This window comes from Gossypium hirsutum, chromosome A02, assembly GCF_007990345.1.
Source record: "Gossypium hirsutum isolate 1008001.06 chromosome A02, Gossypium_hirsutum_v2.1, whole genome shotgun sequence".
Classification (NCBI taxonomy): Eukaryota; Viridiplantae; Streptophyta; class Magnoliopsida; order Malvales; family Malvaceae; genus Gossypium; species Gossypium hirsutum.
Window position 1 is genome coordinate 95,481,892 of NC_053425.1, and position 10,534 is coordinate 95,492,425.

At 34.3% G+C, this 10,534-nt stretch overlaps 1 non-coding gene across 1 annotated transcript; it reads left to right on the top strand.

The window, feature by feature from the left end:
• The first annotated feature begins 8,460 nt into the window (after positions 1 to 8,460).
• Positions 8,461 to 8,567, top strand: LOC121217395 (small nucleolar RNA R71). Its single transcript, XR_005913501.1, has one exon. It is a non-coding gene; the product is annotated as a small nucleolar RNA R71 (small nucleolar RNA).
• The last annotated feature ends 1,967 nt before the right edge of the window (positions 8,568 to 10,534 follow it).

The following is a 10,534-nucleotide window of genomic DNA, read 5'->3' on the forward strand; positions in this document are numbered from 1 at the left end:
TCATAATAAATTTCAGAGAAATCAAAAGGAGATCTTCAATCTTAATGGAAATCTGCTTCAGAGTTAGCTTCAATGGTGTTTTTCAAGTTTTTTCTTCAATATTCTCAGATATCTTGCACCCCTATTCTTATCTTTGGTATATATAGGTCTTAGAATGCCCGAAAAACCTAACGTTTTTCCGCGCATTTGGAGTGCAGTTCACGAAATCCACATGATTTGGCACATGGCCGAGTGGTAGCCCGTGTGGCTCACATGAGGGTGTGTCCAGCTCGTGTGGCTCCTGAATTTAACTCAAATAATCATCCAAAAACGCATTTAGAATGAGGATAAAACATGTTACTTTTAGCATTTATTAAATACCCCCACACTTAAGTTTTTGCTTGTCCTCAAGAAAAATCCTCAACTCACATTCAAGTTAACTTTTCCCAATTGTCATTTTCATCAATAATGTTTCAAGCTGATTCACAAAAAATCAAGAATTAGAGACTCAACCAAAAGGACACTAAAGATTCAAGCAATCCAAGTCGAAATTTTTAAACTTCAAAAACAAAGGTGTCTCCCCTTATCTAAATAATTACCTTAATTTCAAAACCAACAAGAATTGACATCCTTACTAAAGATTCACCCAAAGCACTCAAAATGTTTAAGTTTCAAGTAATATGCATTCAATAGTCAAACAAGAAATGTCATTACCAAAGGCTTTCTTGAGAATCAAATCTCTACCACTATAAAATGAGATGATATACCAATCAATAGGTCTTTAAAAGGTTGTAATGAGGCTTAGGTGAAGGGTATGGAAAAGGCCAAAAAAGTGGGTTATAATCGAGATCGAATTAATAAGTTACCAAACTAGAAAAACAATCAGTTGTTGAATCAAGAGAAATTACAAACTAACTATTGAAGCTCAATAAAATATTATTTTATTTTTATTTTTATTTTTTATTTAATTTTTTTTTATTTTTTAAGACAAAAGAAAAATTCAGCAATTTAAAAAAATGAAACATAGTTAGGCAACTAACCAAATCAAATCTCGATAAAAAGGGAGTCAATAAAAAGGATAATTTTACAACATAGATATGGGTTATGGGTTAACATTAACGGATTAGAAAAAAATGTATTAGAATCAAAAGGGTTTATTAGGGTTAATTCAATAGGTAAGCTTTTTACAGGTTAAATGGGTTAAATCCTAAGTGCCTCTATCATCTCAGTATATCAAATCAATAATATGGTCTCAACATGCATAATTGAAGCAAGTTCTAAAAATCCAAATCAAGTTGATACAGTCACAACCAAGAACAAAATAAGCACAAAATAAAATATATGCTTTATAGGATCAAAAGCTCACATAAAATTATGGTTTTGATGTCAAAGATGCAAATTCAAAATAACAAGATAATAGTTCAGTTCAAGGAGACAACCTAAAATTATAATTTCTGAAAAATAAATTGTCATGCTTGACTCTGTCGTGTGTTAAAGTAAAAAATCAATCAATGCACAAATGTCCACAAATAAATTCAAAAAATAAAAAAACTCCAAATTAAAGGAAATTAAAGGAATCACATGCATTTCATTATACGAGCTTAGGACTAAAGTGTAAATATTGTGAAAGGTTAGGGGCAAAATGGTCATTTTGCCCAGGGGTAAGTTTTAATCCCAAAACAAAAAATGTGATGTATTAATAGTCTAATTTTATTGATATAGACCTCGAGGAATCAATTCCGAAGGTCGACCGTAGAAAACGAAAGGTTTCAAAATAATCGAGACACGAATCCTAAACAACTACCAGGTAAGTTCGTATAACCCGAAGTAAACTCTTAATATTCTTAAAAATGCATGTTCTTGAATGTATGATAATTAGATATTCATTGCATGATAATCCGATGGTTAAATTATGGCTTACATGACTTGAGATCCTACATGTGTTGCAGAGAAGGATTTAGCCCGGACGAGGTAATCTGCTGATCTGAATATAGAAAGGATCTAGCCCAGACAGGTGTTCCTTGAGTGATCGAGCCTCCCGAAGAATATGGGTGCAATAAGGATTTAGCCCGGACTAGTAATCCGATTGAGGACTGAAATTATCCTGGACTAGTTATTCAGATCCAAGCTTATGAGAGCAATTGTCATTGAAAGGTATTTAACCTGGATTGGTAATCCCGACAATGCTCTATGAGTTAATACTATGAGGATTTAGCCTAGACTGGTAATCCCGTCATAAGATGTAAGGTTCGCGGGAGTGCGTACTTGAGATGATCAATTGTATAACTTGACAGTAATTGGGCTATCCATCGAGATTTCTAAGAAATTCAACGGGATTAACATGAGAAATTGAGAATGGAAATATTGAATTGATGAGCTCATCTAATATTAATGACATGATGTATTGATATGAGACAAACTTGATGATTGAGTTCATGTGATAGGGAAACTATTTCATTCTTATAGGAATTATTGCCTAATATGGTTGTATGCTAATTAACCGGTAAGTTTACTTTCCAGTTATCCAGACTTACTAAGCATGTAAATGCTTAGCCCTCTTTCCTTTCCCTTATTTTTCAGAGCTCGAGGACTCGTGAAGGTTGGAAAATGGTCGGAGTTTTGTTAACACTATATACTTATCTTATTTTGGTATACAGAAACTTTTATTTCGTTATAATGGCATGTATAGGATTTTGGTTATTTTGTTATGTGTCATTTGGCTAGCCAATGTAAGGGCTTGAATGATATGCTTACACTATTTTGTATATGGCCATGAGGTATGGCTCATTTTGATGTAGGTTATAAACCTACTAAATGTGCATGGTTATGTGTGAATGTTTCTTGTGAATGCCAAATGTGTTATACCATGAATGAACATGAGAATGATGGCCAAAACAATTGGGAATGATTTAGGTCATAAAGGTCATGAGTTATTAAATGTGATTATTGAAAGAGTAACCCTAAAACAAAGAGGTTATTATGGTCATAGTTTAAAATGAGACATGTAATAACGTGTATGTACTTGGACAAGAAAGTTTAAGGGTACAACTATACCTTGTTAAATGTCCAAAGACCATAGTGGTATGTATAGATGTTAGAGGGTGACCAAAGTCTTGGAAAATAGCTATAAAAAGGTCCACACGGGTAGACACACGGGCATGTGTCTAGGTCGTGTGTGACACACGGTCAGCCCTCATGGGCGTGTTGCTTGGACGTGTGTCCCCTGCACCCTGAATTATAGCTCAGTTTGCATGATAGTGAACACACGGACAGAGACACAGCTGTGTGTCTCAACCGTGTGGAGGACACGACCATTCACATGGGCGTGTGTTTGGACCGTGTTCCCCCAAATGAGTGATGATGTCATAAACAGAATGTACGAGTTTTTGGACAAGGGCGATGACACGGGTGTGTCTAGGCCGTGTGAGAGACACGGGCCAGGGACACGGGCGTGTGCTTGGCCATGTGACAACCCCTGTAGGTTCAAAATGGAAAATAAATCAAACAATTCAACACGGGTGAGGGGCACGGGCGTATCCCCAAGCACACGGACGTGTGCTTTGCCTCCACACAAGCGTGTGAGGCATAACCTTAGGCATTTTACTAAAATTTTTTATAGTTTCCAGTTTAGTCCTTGACCGCTAATAATGAACTGTTTGGGCCTCGTAGGCCTATAATAGGGACAATATGATTTTGTTCAATTGGTTTGAATTTGGAAATGAAATTTTATAACTCGTCTTTCCAAAATGTCCGAGTATGTGTCTGGTAACGCCTCGTACTTTGTCCCGGTCTTAGGTAAGGGTAAAGGGTGTTACACTCCTCTCTCTCATTATTAGTTTTACCACCAAAATAAGGTTGGAGACGAGTATTGTTTACCTTGAACATGCTGAATTCAAGATGTGTTACATCAATTGTATAATATGGAAAAACGGTTTTTAGCACACATGGGTTGGACCCTCTTGACTTAAATTCTGAAGGAAAAATTCGTGGATCCAATTTGTCTAATAGTGCAATGTCTGCAACTTTGAATTGGTTCATTCTCTTTACATGCACGTCATGGCGTTGTTTTGTTTCTTCTCTTTGCTTTCTTGGTTTCTCATCAACCTTAGTTCATCATTCATCTAGTTCATCAAGCTACACCATTTGCTCTTTACTCGTCCCTCAAGTTATATCAATTTGAATAAAATATGGCTCTAACACGTTTTCATGAGGGATTTCCTACAAAGAACATTGAGCCACATGATTACTAATATTAACAGAACAATTAGTATCATCTCGCTCAATAAAGACTCCCACAACATCACAGGCTTGAAGATTAATCTTTTCATCACCTACACGAAGCATAAGTTCACTAGTACCCATATCAATAACAGTTCTAGCAGTGGCTAAAAAGGGTCAACCTAAGATCATAGGTATTTCACTATCCTCATCCATGTCCAATACAAAAAAATCAACAAAGAATATAAATTTATCCATTTTCACAAATAAATCCTCAATAATACCCCTAGGATATCTAATTGATCTATTCGCTAATTGAATACTCACCCTAGTGGGTTTGGGTTCCCTAAGACCAAGTTGTTTAAACATCTTATAAGGCATGACATTTATGCTAGCCCCCAAAATCAGCTAAAGCTTTTTCAACATTTAGACTACCAATAAGACAAGAAATAGTAAAACTCCCTGGATCTTTAAGTTTGTTGGGTAGTTCTTTTGGAGAATGGCCAAGCAAACTGCATTGAGCTATCTGTCGCCGGACTAGGGTTAAGACCTATTACTAGACACATCAGAACAAATCGCATTCATTTCACAATCAACATAGCATCAAAGTCAAACATCATTATAAAGTCCCTTATGTAGGTCAACGAGACCTTAAACATGCTTTAGAAAGGGGTCGAGACTAAATCGAACACATACAATTTTTTCAAAAATTAAACATTTTTCATAGCTATAAAGATCACACGCCCGTGTGTCTAGGCCGTGGAAAAACAGGGAATACATACTGACTTGTCCATATGGCCACAAGACACGCCCGTGTTCTAGGCTGTGTGAAAATTAAGGGGGTTATTGACTTGGGTCACACGATCGACCACACGCCCATGTGCCAGCCCGTGTGCCACACATGACCAATAGACACGCCCGTGTGTCTAAGTCGTGTCAAAACTGTAGGGTATACTGACTTTAAATCGTAGGGTACCCCAGGGAACACATTGTCATGTAACATAACCGTGTGTCACACACGGCTGAGACACACGCCCGTGTCTCTACCCGAGTGGACAAAAATAAGCTATTTGCAAAGCCAAATTGCCACCCAAAAAGGGTCATCTCTACAAGCATAAAAAAAAACACATTTTGTACCAAATTTTCAACCAATTCACAATCAAAACATACACCATTCATGACATATCATTATCAACAAATTTCATGCTTGTAATCCATACCAAATCATGCCAATTCATAAGCCAAAATCATATGAAAACATATGATTCATAATCTTAATTTAATTCGTTCAATCACATGCCATCATATTACCAATTTCTCAATTAAGCAATACCAAAACATACCAAATTGTCAAATTCTCTTCACATAAGCATAATTTGCATTACATATCATATACCAAAATCAAACCATAAGTTCAACTATAATCAAGCCATATCACATGGCTAAATATACACTTCACAAAACATATTCAAATACCTCTAGCCTATACATGCCATACTTCAATATATATATTCTCAAAAGGTACTAAAATAGTGTTTTATAGTGTGGTGATTATCCTCGATGATCCCCGAGCTTCCAGTAGCTTTGATATCTATAAAACAGTTGAAAACACACACAAAGTAAGCTTTCAAAAGCTTAGTAAGCCATAAATAAATAAACTTATCACAAATCACAACTATAAACAAATTATTTGTATGAATCATAACTCAATGTCAAGTTCATATTTCTCATTTAGCTCAAATACTCATAACCATTTGCTCATATGTACATCACATTTCCACATAATAAAAACATATTTCATATGTTCAAACATATATACATACGCTTACCTTTCATTCTCAATCTTGATATACATTTCAAACATACCTAAATCAGATACATGTTTACACAGTCATTCATTTTCTCGGAATGCTCATTGAGCTGTTCGAAATCAATAAGGATACTCAAATAGCTCGAAAAGCTCGTACAATGCCAACGTCTCAGATGTGGTCTTACATGTAATCGAATATCGATGCCACTGTCCTAGACAGGGTCTTACACAAAATCAAATACGATTCTAATGTCCCAAACATGGTCTTACACATAAATCATAAGTCGATGCCAACATCCCAAATGTGGTCTTACACAAAAACACATGTCGGATCCTATGTCATGACATATGTATCCTAACTATTCCTATGGTTCGTACGAGACTTTTCAGACGTCGAAACACTATCGATGCTTTCACAATTTCACATATTCATCTTCCAAAGCCATCCATTTCATTTCAATAGCATATAAGAATAAATAAATTGATTCAAACACATTTATTTGTATATCGACTTACCTCGTATGGATTCGAATGAACGAAGTCAACTACTCTACAATTTTTGACTTTCCCCGATCTAAATTCGTTTTCTTTGGTTCTTGATCTATATAAATTCAAATTTAATTCTTTTATTCAACAAATCATTCAAATCAATCCATAAACACACATTTAGGGCATTTTACAAATTAGCCCTCACATTTTCACATTTTAACACTTTAGTCCCTAATCACAAAATACACAAAATTCCCTTTTACACATGTTAGGTCGAATATTCACTTAGCTCATACAAGCCCACACATTTCATTTGCTTCACATTTTAGTCCCTCAAAATCTCATTTTCACAATTTAGCCCAAATTACTCAAATTCATCAAAAATTCAAAGACAAAACATGTTAACCCAACATCAAGCTTCCATATAGTATCATCAAACTTCATAAAACTCATAATTTCATCAATGGATCAACTCAAAATCATCAACAATTTAGAAATTTAGACATGGGCTTGATAGAACACTAAACAACAATCACAAAAACGTAGAAATTATCAAAAACTGAACAAAACACATACCTAAATCCAAGAAATCAATGGTTGAACCCTAGTTGTGTTTTTCTTTCTTTTTCTTCTTCAATTTTCCACAAGGATGATGATAACAACTTAATTTCATGCTTTTGTTTTAAGTAAATCAACATTAATATCAATTTTCTAATTTTACCCTTTAATAAATCATTTAAAAGCCATTAACATACAAGGCCATTATTGTTCACTTACCATGTAAATGGCATATTAACAGCATAAGGACCACTCATTTACAAAGACATAACAAATAGGCACACTTAACATATAGCAAGCAACTTTTACATTTTATGCAATTAGGTCATTTTATAAAATTGAGTACAAAAACGATTAAATTTTCATACGAAACTTTCACAGATATTAATTCACATATAATGAACACAGAAAATAATATTAAAATATTTTTCTAACTCGAATTTGTGGTTCCAAAACCACTATTCTGACTAAGGTCTAAACTAGGCTGCTACAATATTGTTCATTTGTGCGATCTATCTTCAATGCTACTGGATATGGAATTCGAGGTTTGTATTCTCTAACCACTGAATTTTACTCCTTTTTGATGTCCTCAAACTCATCATTTTTCCCAATAGCTTCTAGCTTCAGTTTCTATTCAGGCTCGACTAACCTTTCCACAGTTCGAACAGTGATTGTGTGGATTTGCTCATTTGGGTTAGTTTCAGTGTTGCTAGGTAAGCTACCTTGTGGTCTTTCTGAAACAATTTTGACAAGCTGCCCAATCTAATTTTCAAGTCCTTGAATTGATGCTTGATGATTTTTCAAATTTGTCTTAGTGTTTTTGAAATCGAGTTTCTGACATCAAAAGAAATTTAGCCATCAACTCCTCAAGGTTTGGTTTCTTCTCTTGCTAATAAGGTTGCCAAAAACCCGGAGGGGTTTATGACCTTTGGTTTCCTTGACCACCCTAAGAGAAATTTGGATGGTTCCTCCAACTTGTATTATAGTTATTACTATAGGGGTTATTTTGAGATCTAGAATTGTTACCAATAAAGTAAACTTGCTCATGCTCTATGCTAGAACTGAAAAGTAAACATTCTTGATTGGTCATCTCCCCTCCATTTGCATCACAGTGCAATATCAAATTTACCTGCTTAAAAAATTTCAAACCATCAATTTTCTTACCAAGAGCTTCAACCTGATTTGCTAACGTAGAAACTGCATCAATATTAAAAACACCGACTACTTTAATTAGTTTCATTCTCATGACTTGCCATTAATAGTTATTTAATGACATCTCATCTATAAACTCTTGAGCTACCTCAGATGTTTTATTATTCAGTGTTTCACCAGTTGCTGCATCAATTAGTTACCTAGTTGAGGGATTCAAACTATTGTAGAAGGTTTGAACTTGCAACCACAAAGGTATTCCATGATGATGACACTTTTTCAAAGGATCCTTAAATTACTCTTATGCATCATATAATATCTCCAAATCAATTTGAGTAAAAGAAGAGATGTCGTTCCTCAACTTAACTGTTTTAGCCAATGGGAAGCACTTCAACAAAAAATTCTCACTCATCTAATCCCATGTCGTGATAGAACATCATGGCAATGAATTCAACCACTGTTTTTCCTTACTCCTCAAAGAGAATGGGAACAACCGTAAGTGTATGGTGTCATCAGTAGCACCATTAATCTTGAAAGTGTCTCAAATCTCTAGAAATTAGCCAAATAAGAATTCAGATCTTCATCCCAAATAAGCATTCAGATCTTCATCTAGCAAACCATCAAACTGAACATACTGTTGTACCATCTAAATTTTGTTTGACTTCAGCTCAAAATTGTTTGCAACAGTGGCAAGTCTCCCAATACTCAATTCAACCTTAATCACAGTGGACTTAGCATAATAAAAAATAGTACGAGGAGCAAGAGGTAGCTAATTATTTTGATCATCACCCATCTCCACAGTCAGATCATTTTCCTCTTGATCGTCTACTATATTTTGTTGACCTTGTCTTGCTTCTCTAACCTCTCTATGATTTTTGCGAGTAGTTTTTTTAATCTCACTATTAAAAAATAACAGTTCTGATGGGTTTCCTCTAGTCAGGAACCAAGAGAACCTGTCTGAATCAAACAAACAAACAAAAATTAGAATATAAAAAATAAAATTAAAAACAAAAATAGAAAAATGGTTAAATTAATAGAAATAAAGTTTTCCTAACATTTTAGTCATCGGTAACAGTGCCAAAAAATTGATTGCAAGTTGTAAACCAACTAAGAATTCGACAAAGGCAAGTGCACCTATCAATTAATAGTATAGCTACGGTTAGCACAAATATCGTTCCCATGAAGACTAAAAGTACTAGTAATTATCAAATTTCTATTATTTAAATGAAAAATTGGAGTGATTGATTAGAAATAAAATTAACTAAATTAATTAACTAAAGAACATGAAAAAGAATAAATTAGGAAAGGAAAAGATTAACAACCAAGAAGCAAAACAATACCCAAGAAAGAATCCACCTAGATTTCATTTGTCATTGTCAATCTGAATTAAACAATTTCTTCACTTAGTATCTTGATCTGCAGAAATCCATAAATTATGCCAATAGCTCTCTTCAAGACTAACAACAACTGACTCTAGGTTGATTAATTGAAATTTCTTCCTAATTAAAACCTTTATTATCGTATTAACTCAGTTTACAGATTCCCCTATTAGATTTGACTCTAATTCGGTAGATTTATGTTATCCTATTGCTAGGATTGCATGCAACTCCACTCAACTATGCTAGATCTACTCTTAAACAGGGACTTTTCCTCCTCTGATTCAAGAACATCAAACATGGATTAATAGTCTAAAAATATTAAACCAAGAATTAATCACATATAATTGAGAACAAGATTCAAGTATTTATCACGTAAAAAAGAAATCAAAAGAGAGAATTCATCATAGGGTTCATCTCCCTAAGTATTTATAAAATTAGTTCATAATCGCAAATAAAAATATATCAAAGATAGTATAACCATAAGAAATAAAGAAACTCATAATAAACTTCAAAGAAATCAAAAGGAGATCTTCAATCTTGATGGAAATCTACTTCAGAGTTAGCTTCAATAGTTGTTTTTCGAGTTGTATTCTTTAATATTCTCTAACGGCTTGATCCCCTCTTCTTATCTTTGATATATATATGTCTTAGAATGCCCCCAAAAAAACTAAAAATTGCATTTTCCCGTGATTTAGAGTGCAATTCGCAAAATCCACACGGCCTGTCATATAGCCGTGTGGCTCACACGATCATGTGTCTAGTTCGTTTGGAATGGTCCAACCCATGTGGCTCCTGAAACTTGCTCTGATTTTCATTCATTCTACTCCCAAATGCTCTTCTAAGTATAGAAACATGAACTTAAAAGATTAGAAGCATAAAATTCACCATTTTAACTCGAATAATCATCCAAAAATGCATTAAGAATGAGGCTGAAACAGGCTACATTCAGCAT